Source organism: Dromiciops gliroides, chromosome 2, assembly GCF_019393635.1.
Source record: "Dromiciops gliroides isolate mDroGli1 chromosome 2, mDroGli1.pri, whole genome shotgun sequence".
In the NCBI taxonomy this organism is placed as follows: Eukaryota; Metazoa; Chordata; class Mammalia; order Microbiotheria; family Microbiotheriidae; genus Dromiciops; species Dromiciops gliroides.
Window position 1 is genome coordinate 675,536,367 of NC_057862.1, and position 13,634 is coordinate 675,550,000.

The window sequence follows — 13,634 nt, forward strand, 5'->3', positions numbered from 1 at the left end:
CAGGGTCACAAAGCTAGTAAGTGTTAAGCGTCTGAGGCTGGATTTGAACTCAGGTACTCTTGACTCCAGGGCCGATGCTCTATCCACTGTATCACCTAGCTGCCCAGGAAATTTCTTACTTATCCAGAAGATCAGAAGATGGAGGTTCAGCTTTTCTCTTCATGGTCTGTCATCTATAAGGGGCTAAAATCCTAACTATACTGTCTAAAATATCTGAGTGGTCGCCAATAAATTATAAGCTTTAGCAAGAGTTTAGACTTTTTTTTTTTTGGCAAGGCAATTGGGGTAAAGTGACTTGCCCAGGGTCACACAGTTACTAAGTGTCAAGTGTCTGAGGTTGGATTTGAACTCAGGTCCTCCTGACTCCACGGCCAGTGCTCTATCCACTGTGTTACCTAGCTGCCCCAAGAGTTTAGACTTAAGCATTTATTAAAGAGAATAAGAATTTGGTGAAGAAAGGCCTAGATTCATTTATTTATCAAAGGAAGAGCACATTTTTAGCTCTACTCTCCACCAGAGTCCCCATGAATGAGCGTGAGAGAGCCAGCCTCACCCCCTCTTCCTCCCACAAGCAAATGTCACTTCCTGACTCCAAAGAAAAGCCTCATGGCAGAGCTTTCCTACAGTAAATCTCCAGCAGGTGGCATCATTCCAATCATTACATAGCCAAATTGAAATTGAGCCATACCCTCTCAGCATTCAGCCCCATTCCTTAACTTGATACCTGATAATTTTCAAATGTATGGGGCAGAGGTCTTAGCTCCTTAGAAAAAATGGGAGAGGGGGAAGTTAGGTGGCACAATGGATAAAGTTCTGGCCGTGGTTTCAGGAGGACCTAAGTTCAAATACGGCCTCAGACACTTAACACTTACTAGCTGTGTGACCCTGGGCAAGTCACTTAACCCTCATTGCCCCGCCAAAAAAAAATGTACAGAAAAGTGGTGGAACAATTTTTTTTTTAAACATAGCAGGGGAATCAATTGCCACTACATATCTTTCACAATGGTATTATATGAATTTATAAGTTATAAATCCACAGTTAATTTGATTTAAACAAAATCTGCCCTAAAAGAAATAACATGGTCTGAATGTGTACTCCTCTATAAGGATTATTATGGCAAATTAGGACTTAACAGTAAAATGATCTGGTGTTATAAAACTTACTAGCCCTGTGACCCAAAGAAAAGTTCTATCTCTCTCGGTTTACTTTTCTGTAATAGAGCTTACCTCCCAGGGTTGTGAAGATCACCTGATTGTAAAATGCTTAGCATAGGGCAAGTATTATTGAAATGTTTTTCTGTGTAAAGCATAGAGCAAAAATGGTATGGGGAAAATGGTATGGTGGGGGTGTGGTATAGGGGTTCTTAGGAATTCCTCTTGAAGAATTGTACCCTCTTGCACGCAAATCCAATTGGAGTGAAATAATGGTTTATTTGGGGGCTGGGGAAGGGAAGCCAGGAGAGAGGTCCTTGGACTTCTCATGTGGGGCGGGCATGGCACAGAGGCTTGTCTCACTGGGATACTCTTTCTCCCTGATCAGGAGACAGGCAGATACTTTTGTGAAGGATAGATGTTGGAGGTCTGGTCGGGTCATCATCTGATTGTGAAAGGTTCCCTTGTTGGAGGAAGATCATCCCCCACTGGTGGTAGCTGGGGGAGGTTGGGTGAGGGATGGCTCTGGATTTCTCAAGCCAATTCTCTCTCCCCCACACCACAGGGGAGGCAGCCACAGCTGTTCTTGTCTCCCCAAGGAGTGCGGGTGGCAGGAGTGAAGGATGGTGGTCCTGGAGTTAACTCAATCCAGATACAATGCTGCTTGTCTCTTTGGGTGTGTCTGTCCTTTGCTTTGGTTTCTCAAAGAGAGGCTTCTTTTGATTTGCCCTTGGGAACTTCTGGGGTGAGCTAGGCCCATAAAAAACAAAACAAAACAAACAAAAAAAACCCCACATGCAACTGCATTGAGAAGACTTGATTGGTAATTGATGGATTTTGTTTCAAGTTTTAAAAATTCTTAATCCTTTTAAGATATGATGTTTATAGATTTTCTTATAATGTATAATTTGGTAAACAATTGTTTAAGATATGGTGAAAAGGCAATTTCTATTAGGGTAGACAAAGTGGAAGTTTGTTATTGCAATATTGAATCAACTGGTTATTAAATTAATACTAGAGATATCGGGGAGTGAGGGGACACTTGTGGAAACTGGGAAACATCAAATTCTCCCGGGGCTTCACGACCTCTAGCTCAGACCCCGGGGCCTGGACTAGGGATGAGTTAGGGCACCTCGTAGGTAGCCTGCGGGGACCCCTTGGGAGCAAATGGGACTGAGCAGAAACACTAGACTATGAGATTTATAGTGGACTGGGTCTGCAGAGGAGCTTTTGTGGGGCTGGGGGTATGGAGATATTGCATTGCTGGGGTTGGGGTTGGTCAGGAAGAGTTACTATTATTGTTATTTTTAGAGGGGGAGATAAATTAGAAGAATGTGTAAAGCCCATTCATTACAAAGTTGGATTTTGACCCTTGACATGAGCAAGAGTTAAAACAGAGTTGGTGACTGGCAATACCTAATTAATTTTGTGTGTGTGTGTGTGTGTGTGTGTGTGTGTGTGTGTGTATGTGTGTGTATGCACCTAATATTCCAGGGTGCAGGTAGGTGGTGCAGTGGATAGAGCACCAGCCCTGGAGTCAGGAGGACCTGAGTTCAAATCTGACCTCAGACACTTAACACTTATTAGCTGTGTGACCCTGGGCAAGTCACTTAACCCCAATTGCCTCACCAAATATAAATATATATATATATTGTTAAGGGCTAAAATTCTAGCTAATCTGTCTAAAATATATAATGAGTGGTCGCCAATCAATTACAAGCTTTAGCAAGAGTTAGACTTTTAAGCATTTATTAAGGAGAATAAGAATTTGGTAAAGAGAGAGAGAAAGGCCTAGATTCCTATCTATTAAAGGGAGAGCACATTTCTAGCTCCCTTCTCCGCCAGAGTCCAGAGGAAAAACGAGCGAGACTGAGCGCCAGTCTCTTCCTTCCTCCTCCCACTAGCCTGCGTCACTTCCTGACTCCTGATCTTGCCCTCAAAGACCTTCGCTTCATGGGCAGAACTCTTCTACAGTAAGTATCCAGCAGGTGGCGTTATTCCAATCATTACAGTCCCCCCTGTTGTTCCTCAAGAAACAAAATGTTTCCTTGACGGAACAGTAAAAAGAATATAATAACTATTGCTAACTAATAATATGTGAACAACAATATAGAAAAGGAAGAGAGGAAAGTTTTGTCCAGAGGGGCGATTTTTTGTCCTCATGAACCGACGCTTTGACATTGGTCTTGCAAAGGGAGGGCCTCTGCAGAGAGTACATATTACAGATGGTGTATATTATAACCGAAAAAGAAAAGAGAAAAAAAACAAAACAAAACTGTTCATTTAAAGTCTCTGAAAGTCTTTTCTCAGATGTCCTCTAGGTGTAGTCGTGGAATGGAAGTCTTTTCAGGGGTTGATGTGTGGATGCTGGTAAATCAGCCAGGAAAATTTCCTACAAAATTGAGCTTAACACAACTTTAAAATAGCTTTGTCAATAATCAAATCAAACAATGAAAGTTCTCAAAAACATGTCTAAGGGAATTCAGAATCTTAGTTGTTACACATGAAACATATAATAAAACAAAAATTGAAACATTCTTTAAAATTAATATTAATATAGTCCCCCCCCCTTATGGAGGGTAATTGAAGAGACAATTGCTGTGATATTAATTCTTTGTTTCATCACTTTTTGCATCATCTGCCTAATTATCCTCATGCCATTATGAGAAATTTTTAAATATAATATAATTGGTAACAGATGTCAAGGCCAAATTCAACACTGTTATTTATCATGACATCTGAGATAATTATGGGGGTTACCATAAAAGAACAGAGAAATGATGGGATATGAGCATTCCCACACTTGAGCAATATGTACTGCCCATGCAGTATGCCAGGCTTAAAATAGGTGGATTGAATATATGTCCATGCCACCGAATATATTGGAGAAAACTGAGTCAGACTTAATCAGATGCATGGGATTCAGATATCCATGGCATCAGGCATATAGGAGGGGGCATAGAAGCCAGGTGTAGAAATGAGATGGGTGGGATCAATACTTCCAGCCATCTGTACAATATTGTGGGGAAAATAGAATAAAATATTAAACCAAGAGAATCCAACCTCAACATTTGTCAAAAGCCGTTCCCTCGGCCATACCTTGACTTCGTGCATGTCTCCCCTCATGTGACATGCTCTTGCATGTATTCCTCTTGTGATTGGATGGCATCTTGGCCAACTGGCATCTGATAACTCAGAATAAAGGCAATTAATGTCTTTAAATGATAAGTTCCCATAATCCAAGTCTCATATGGATTTAAAAATTGAGGATAATAAATGATTGCAAAAAATGTGAATACATCTTGACTCAGAACACAATATATAATTATGCAACAATTTCAAATAATATCTTTTTTTTTTACTTAGCATACAATTACTTTTATGAAAAATCGAAACATTTAAATACAAGTTAAAGCACAACACAATCTCAAAGAAAACTTTTTTTTTTAAAAAGAAAACTTTTACAAATGTTCCCCTCTTTTTTTTTTTTTGGAATATGCTTATCAAAAATAATACTTCTTTACACTTGCCACGGCAACCAATTTGCCAGGGAAATGCTTCAAAGAGTTTGATCAAATAATCAGTTGAGAAAAAATAACAAAAACAAACAACTCAGAATATGGGAGCACAATACTCCTAGAATTAACATTGTATTATGAAATCAAAACCATCTTGCAATGTTTCAAAATTAGAGAGATGAATAAATAGAAAAAAATACACACGGAACAATAAAAGACAATGAAATTCAAACTAGGGAAATCTAAATGAATATGAACTTAATATTAATAAGAGTATTATAAAATATAAACTTGATCACATGACTATAAAAAGCTTTTACAAATATTCTCCTTGTTTTAAAAACTAAGTATAAAATACAATCTCAAAAGCATGAAAATCTCTATGAAAATAAACCCATACCATTAATTTCAAAATGTATATGTAATAGCATAGAAATCTATGTAACCTCTGAACTGACATTAATAATCTGAGTGAAGTTAGAACACTTTTGATTCCGATATCTAAAATCCCCAATACTCATATCAATACCTTGCTGCTTACTTCTACATTTCTGTAAAATATATACCCTTCCATGGCAAAAGAAGCGGAGTCTTGAACTATGGTGATGATTGTCATTCTTATTCAGCTTAAGTTTTTCTTCTTTAACCCTTCTATATTGTCTGTCAGTCTTTTCACCATACAAATGCTTTATAAGATTACTAATTAAAGACAAAAGCAGGTTAGCAAAATTATGAACAAATCGAGCATATCTGGAATTTAAAGGGTTTTCTAAGGTTGTCTCAGAAGCACAGCCAGGCTGGGGAAGGGCTGAGCCTGAAGCTGCAAATGTAGTTAGAGAAAGTTGCGCATGAGCATTAGATCTCTGGACTTCCCAGACCGGGGAAGCAATGGGCTTGGCCATGGGAGGAGTAGGGGGTGGGGTCTGGAGAGGAGGGGAGGGATCAGAGCAATTTGAATCAGACTTGATTTTGAACTCAGGCCTGGATTCCTCTTCCCCCACTTTGCCTCCAGGTGCTAGGGGATTAAAAGATTCTAGAGGGTGGGTCATTGCCTCCAGGCATGCAAAATTAGAGCAACAATTAGTGTTAGAACTGGGAAAAGCTGCGGGAATCTCTTCAGGTTTCTCTGAAAAAGCATGGTTGGGAGAGGGAGAGATATTTCCTTGTGTGAGTAAGTTGCTGGCTCTTTTAACAAAAATAAAAAGAAAAATAGAAAATCCACAAAAACAAAGCATTAACATGATCTTATCTCCCATTTGTCTGGTTAAACAGACTAAAATAAAAAATAGGGTAATTAGGGAGTTTAAAAGGTCCATTCGAAAAAATTTAAAGGAAAACACAGCCAGTACGCCAGTACTTAGCAGTTAAAGGGAGAGGGAGGGGAAATTTCTTACCCAACCAGAAGATCAGAAGAAGACTGAGGGTTAGCTTTCCTCTTCGTGGTCAGTCATCTGTTAAGGGCTAAAATTCTAGCTAATCTGTCTAAAATATCTAATGAGTGGTCGCCAATCAATTACAAGCTTTAGCAAGAGTTAGACTTTTAAGCATTTATTAAGGAGAATAAGAATTTGGTAAAGAGAGAGAAAAAGGCCTAGATTCCTATCTATTAAAGGGAGAGCACATTTCTAGCTCCCTTCTCCGCCAGAGTCCAGAGGAAAAACGAGCGAGACTGAGCGCCAGTCTCTTCCTTCCTCCTCCCACTAGCCTGCGTCACTTCCTGACTCCTGGTCTTGCCCTCAAAGACCTTCGCTTCATGGGCAGAACTCTTCTACAGTAAGTATCCAGCAGGTGGCGTTATTCCAATCATTACTCTCTCTCTCTCTCTCTCTCTATATATATATATATATAGAGAGAGAGAGAGAGAGAGAGGCAGGGAAGGACTGGGGCTCAGGGCTCTTTTAGGCTCAGGTGAGGCTGGTTCAGGAGCCACCTTAGCAGTCAGTGCCTGGGGAGATGCAGGGCACTGGCAAGAGCTTCATGGGGTAGAAGCATCAGCACCACAGCTTCCAGGAGCACTGTTATGCCAGCCTGGGTGATTGATAAATATGGGGCAAATGAAGTGCTCCGATTCACAAAGAATGTTTCCTGTAATATACTATCCAAATGAAGTCATTATTAAGGTCTATGCTGCCAGGATAAACCCTATAGATGTTAACATGGAAGTGGGTATGGAGCAAGAGCTTTAAATATGAAGCATGATTCACTGATCTTGAGAGACTTGGGCAAGAATTTCCTTTGACCCTGGGCTGGAATGTCTCTGGTGTAGTGATGGAATGTGGGCTTTCCATCACCTATTTCAAACCTGGAGATCAGGTGTGGGCAGCAGTTCCTCCATGGAAACAGGGCACTCTATCAGAGTTTATCATAGCCAGTGCCAATGAGGTATCTCATAAGCCCAAGTCTCTCACTCACACTGAAGCTGCCTCCTTGGCCTATATTGCTCTCACAGCCTGGTCTGCTCTGAACAAGGTTAGTGGGCTGAATGACAAGAACTGTAGTGGAAAATGTGTTTTAATTTTGGGAGCTTCAGGTGGAATTGGTACCTTTGCTACACAGGTATTGAAAGCGGGGGGCGGGGGGGGGGTTACCCATGTGACAGCAGTTTGTTCTGGAGATGCCGCAGACCTTGTAAAAAAGCTTGGAACAGACAATGTAATTGATTACAAATATGGAAATGTGGAAGAACAGTTGAAATGCTTGGAACTGTTTGACTTTGTCTTAGATAATGTTGGTGGAGGCACTGAAGATTGGGCTCAAAATATCTCAAGAAACGGTCAGGTACCACATATGTGACCCTGGTCACTCCTTTCCTGCTAAATATAGACCAGCTTGGAATAGCAGATGTCATGGTACAAACGGGATTTACCATGGGCACTAAGGCACTAAAGCACTTTTGTCAAGGAGTCCCATTATCAATGGGCCTTTTTCATGGCCAGTGGTGTATACTTGGATGATATTACAGAACTAGTAGAAGCAGGAAAGGTCCAACCAGTTGTTGAACAAACCTTCCCTTTTTCTCAAGTTCCCAAAGCCTTCCTGAAGACAGAAGGTGGACATGCATGAGGAAAGACTATGGTTAATGTAGTTTAAGAAAAAGGAAATACACTGAATGTTGATTGACAACAACAACAAAAATAATGCTAGAGCATCTAAATTACTGCACTAAACTGTGAGAAAGATCTTACTGTTTTGATCTGAATTTATTGGAATTAAGCAATAGTTAAATTAGTGGCTGAATTTGATCCATAGAACCTACATTGGTCACCTATGAATTGTGTTATATCACCTTAATAGGAAATAGGAGTCTACCTACCTATGATTATTATTTGGAATTAGAACATGTGCAGGAACACGTGTAGAGTAGTTGAGGCATCTCAAAGATTTAAAGGAATTCTGAGGGCAGTAACTTTTGTGGTTGAGTGGAACATTTTCTAGTTTGTTCCCAGTATGCAATTTGGGATTGTTTACACTCATTTCAACCACTGCTTGTTATTGAGTATCTCAAGGCAGATTTGTTTGTGTAGTGGATCACTTAAAATTCTTAATATATACATTGTCTCCAGGACTTAAATCATGCAGGAAAAAATCTGAAGGACCAGCTTGTACAGCCTGCCTCATGGAGTTCACATAGCCTAGTTTGTAACTACTGTATATAGGGGGCAACAGAAGTATCACCTCCGACCAGTGATGTATAAACTGGGGAAAATGTTTTAGCTTGGATAGGAGGGTGACCAAAAACATCTCATAAGGAGATATATGAAGTTCTCCTCTTGGACTACAGCATAGATAGAATAATGACAATGGTAGAACATCAGGCCATTTCAAATAGGTTTCAGTACATAATTTGCCAATCATACTTTTAAGCTCTTTATTCATGCATTCAACTTGTCCTGAACTTTGTGGGTGGTATGGTATATGGAATTTTGGAGTTATTCCCAAGATTTGGGATGAAACAGAATCAGTAAAATGTGTGCCTTTGTCAGGATTAATGCAGGGTTGTGGGCCAAAGCAAGGAACTATCTTTTTTTTTTTTTTTTTTTTTTTTTTTTTAGTGAGGCAATTGGGGTTAAGTGACTTGCCCAGGGTCACACAGCTAGTAAGTGTCAAGTGTCTGAGGCCGGATTTGAACTCAGGTACTCCTGAATCCAGGGCCGGTGCTTTAACCACTGCGCCATCTAGCTGCCCCCGAGGAACTATCTTTTTAAGGAGTCTTGGCAACAAAAGCAGCTGTGGCTCAGGGGCTGGGAAATGCCTCCATCCACCAAGTGAGTTGATCAACTATAACAAGGCAAAAGTTATAATGTCCTGCCTATGGCATTGTGATATAGTCAATTTGCAGGTGCTCAAAGGGTGTATATGCTAAAGGACACCCTCCGTAAGCTTTAGCCTGGATAGCATGTTGATTATAAGACTGACAGGCACAAAACCTAGAGGCCATATTAGTAACTCCAGGAGCAATCCATGGTCTTTTAACTGAATCCACAATTCCTTGTGTGCCAAAATGGCCTTTTCTGTGGATAGATAGGCATACCTGGGGGTAGAAACTCTGCAGGAGAAGCAGCTTTCCCTCCAAGGTCACCCAGACCCCATTGACCTCTTTGGCCTTGAATTTCTTTTTTCCACTTCTCTACTTCACACTTATCATAAGAGAAATGTAAATATCAGAAGATGAGGTTAAATATGTGTTCAGGGGCTTCCAAAGAAGCAAGCTTATTAGCAGCATCAGCTTATGCATTCTCTTTTGAGACAGGGTCACTTTTTTCTGTGTGAGCAGAAGAATGAACAATACCTAGAGCAGAAGGAATTTTCAAGGCAGATAGAAGATCCTTAATAAATTCTCCATTAGCAATGACTTTGCCAGCAGAGGCTAAAAATCCTCTCTGTAGCCAAAACATTCCTATAGCATTGCAGATACTAAATGTGTATCTGGAATAAATATAAAGAGTAGCACTGTTTTCTCTGGCTAGAGAACAAGATTGTGTGAGAGCCACAAGTTCAGCAGCCAGTGCACTAAGATCATAATCATAAACTCCAGTAGCAGCTGTATAGAGGATTCCCTCATGTATAGAAGAGGATCCATCAGTATAGAAAATAAAATCAGGGTTCTCTAAGGGTGTGTCAACAAGATCATCATGAGGTTTCTCAGCTATGTTAACTAGGGAGGTGCAGTCATGCAAAGGTTCTCCTGAGAATGGCAAGTCAGGGAGCAGTGTTGCTGGGTTAAGGACTGTACAATGCTTTAAAGTGATTCTCTCATTTGCTAGCAAGGTTATTTCATACCTAGTGAGCCTTTAATCTTAAAAAGCCTGTGTCCTATGACGCAGTAAGAGAGCCTCAATTTCATGAGGGCACTGTAAAATTAGAGGGTCACCTAAGAACAGATCCGAGGTATTTTTTCTACCAGGAGAGCAGTGGCAGCCACAGCTTGAAGTCAGGGTGGTGCTCCAGCACATACAGTCAAGTTGGGCAGAATAATAGCCTATTGGGCCCTGGGCAGGTCCTAATTTTTGAGTCAAGACCCCAGAAATCACTCCTCTCTGTTCATATACAAAAAGAGTAAAAGACTTACTGTAGTCTGGGAGTACTAGGGCAGGTGCTGATAATAAGACCCATTTGAATTCTGATATAGCTGAAAGATGCTGGGAATCCAGCTGTAAAAATTCTGGGATAGAATTTTTGGTTAGAGATATAAGAGGCTTAGTAGCAGTAGCAGTAGTAGTAGTAGTAGTAGTAGTAGTAGTAGTAGTAGTAGTAGTAGTAGTAGTAATAGGCTTCCACCAGTCACAGATGACCATGGATCAGCGCCCTGAAGAGCCACAGGCCACAGTGTGGCTGCGCAGTCCGATACAGGAGCTGAAGCTCCTGCCACAACGAGGACATCGGAAAACTGCTCTCTCTGTTGCCCACCGGTTCTTGTGTCTCATTCGTTTTTCTTCCTCCCGAGCTTAAAGGCCCATCTCAGCTGCGCGCAAGATGCTCCTGAGTACTGAACTCCATCGGGCACGGTCCTTGGCCATCTCCTCCCAGCTGCTGATGTGTATTCCCAGAGCCCTCAAGTCTCTGTAGCAAAGCTGGGGGTGTCCAGCAGGTCTTTGGCCTGAGGCTAACTTGCCACAGAGTAGGTCTTTAGGAATGCGCCTGTCTTGCATGTGGTGCACATGACCGAGCCAGGGGAGCCATCTTTGTTTCAGTAGTGTGTAGATGCTTGGAAGTTGCACACGTTGGAGCACTTCTGTGTTGGTGATCCTATCTGACCAAGATATGCCAAGGATGTGCCGAAGGCAGCGCATGTGGAAGCTGTTAAACTTCTTCTCTTGTCTAGTACACGTAGTCCATGTTTCACTGCCATACAGTAAGGTACTCAGGACGCATGCTCTATAGACAACAAATTTGGTTGGTCTTGTCAGTTTACTGTTTGCCCAGACATGCTTGGCAAGCTTAGCCATGGTTGAAGTAGCTTTCCCAATCCTCTGATTGATCTCAGAATCAAGTGACAAATTGTCACTGACAATAGAGCCAAGATACGAGAATTGGTTTACGACATCCAACTGGTAGCTACCGATGTGTATCAATGGAGGCAGCATAGCACTCTGACATATGACTTTTGTCTTTTTAAGATTTATGATCGGGGGCAGCTAGATGGCGCAGTGGATAGAGCACCGGCCCTGGATTCAGGAGTACCTAAGTACCTAAGTTCGAATCCGGCCTCAGACACTTAACACTTACTAGCTGTGTGACCCTGGGCAAGTCACTTAACCCCAATTGCCTCACAAAAAAAAAAAAAAAGATTTATGATTAGGCCAAAGTCTGTGCAAGCTTGGGAGAAGCAATCCATCAAGATCTGCAATTCACCCTCTGAGTGGCAGGCAAGTATGGCATCATCAGCGAAAAGCAGGTCTCTAAGGGTGCTACCTCTCACACTGGTTTTGGATCTCAAATGTGAAATGTTGAACAGGCCTCCATCCAATCATGAATGCAGATAGATGCCATCAGTTGATGAATCAAAAGCATGATGCAACAGCATGGAGAAGAAAATTCCAAACAGCATGGGAGCAAGCACACATCCTTGCTTGACTCCACTGTTTATACTGAATGCTTCAGAGGTGTTGCCTTCAAACTGTACAACACCCTGCATGTTGCAATGAAAGGAGCGAATGAGGCTATGGAGTTTAGGAGGGCAACCAATTCTCAAGAGAATTTCAAAAAGACCTTCTCTGCTAACCATATCAAATGCTTTGGTCAGGTTTATGACTTAGTACTTTCACCAAAAAAGGGTATCCATTATGTGCAATACCCAGCTGCTCCCCGAATAGCCCTTAGCTGCGTCTTAGTAAGGAGCACAAAGTTGTTAAGTAGTCTGGACACACTTAGGGGAGATGGATCTTGTGCCAGCAGCCAAAACAAAACCCAAATATTCCACCTGAGGTAGACACCATTGTACCTTTAAGTTAGAGACTTTGTGGCCTCTGATGCAGCTGCAGTAACAAATGGCAGCTGTCTTCCTAGCAAATCTCAGCATGAGGTGCAGCAGCAGCCAGGAGTAATTCATCTACATATTGAACTAAGGTGGAATCTTTAAAGGTAATGGAGGGTAAATCCTGTTGCAAAATTTCAGAGAATATTGTGGGACTGTCAACAAAACCCTGTGGGAGTCTAGTACAAGTTCACTGTGTATTTTTCCATATGAAGGCAAACAAATATTGGGAATCTTGATGTACTGGTATTAAAAAGAAAGCAAGGGGGCAGCTAGATGGCAAAGTGGATAGAGCACTGGCCCTGGAGTCAGGAGTACCTGAGTTCAAATCCGGCCTCAGACACTTAACACTTACTAGCTGTGTGACCCTGGGCAAGTCACTTAACCTCAATTGCCTCACTAAAAAAAAAAAAAAAAGAAAGCAAAACAGATATCTACCATGGTGAAGCATGCTGCCTCACACAGGATTGATGAAATGATACTAGCAGGGTTGGGCATTATTGGATATCTAGGTATAACGTAAGAGTTAATTGCTCACAGATCTTGTACAAAATGGTACACAGGCTTGCATCTGGCCCAGGCTGGGGCTTCTTAACTGGCAAAGTGGGAGTATTACACAGGGAATAATGGCATAGGACAAATATGCCTTGGTTTGTGAAAGCCTCAATTATAAGAGTCATTCCTTCAATGGCTTCCCTAGATAAGGGATAGTGTGGAATGGATGGTGGTGAGCCACCTTTGGTCTTAATGGTAACAGGCACAGCAGATTTAAGGAGAACTACATCAGTAGAGGAGGAAGCCCACAGGGACTCAGGAATATCAGAAGGGATTTCACGTGTATCCCCCAAGATTTCCTGAGTGTCTGAGATCAAAATTGGCAGTAAGTGGACAGTATCCTCTGGCACTTCCAGGGAGATGCCACTATCTGGAGAACAAGATGTGGTTACTCTAAGTTTACAAAGGAGGTCATGACCTAATAGATTTGCAGGAGAGTTGAGCATAAGGAGAAATGAATTTTCTACTGTTAACGGACTCATAGATACCATGTGAGGTGTTAATTTTGCAACTGTTTGAGTTTTCCCTGAGACTCCAACTACATTTAGGGACCCAATAGATGTATATTCAGGGTCAGGTTTGCTCACTAGGACTGATCTTGATAAACAATCACAGTAAGTGTCCCCAACCCTAAGGGTTACATGGGGTTCATTATTCTGGGGAGGTGAATGCACTGGCACCAAAGGGCTAAAGATCTCAGGGTCTGGAAAGGCAAAATCATCAGATTCCACCATCCTTTCCCATCCCCTGCACCATCAATCCTCTGTACCTCTCTGAGAGGATCTATAAGTGTTTTGATTCTGGCCCTCTGCACCTCTCCAAGAGGGTCTATAACTTTTGATTAAGTTCCTTTTGCATAAACCTACAGTACTGCATTGTGTATCCCCATCTACTGCAGTAATAACAAAATCTACTTAAACAAAGACGGCTGTGCT

The 13,634-nt window shown here is 41.5% G+C and overlaps 1 pseudogene; it reads left to right on the top strand.

The window, feature by feature from the left end:
- The first annotated feature begins 6,666 nt into the window (after positions 1-6,666).
- On the top strand, positions 6,667-7,760 carry LOC122743577 (annotated as a pseudogene).
- Positions 7,761-13,634: the final 5,874 nt, after the last annotated feature.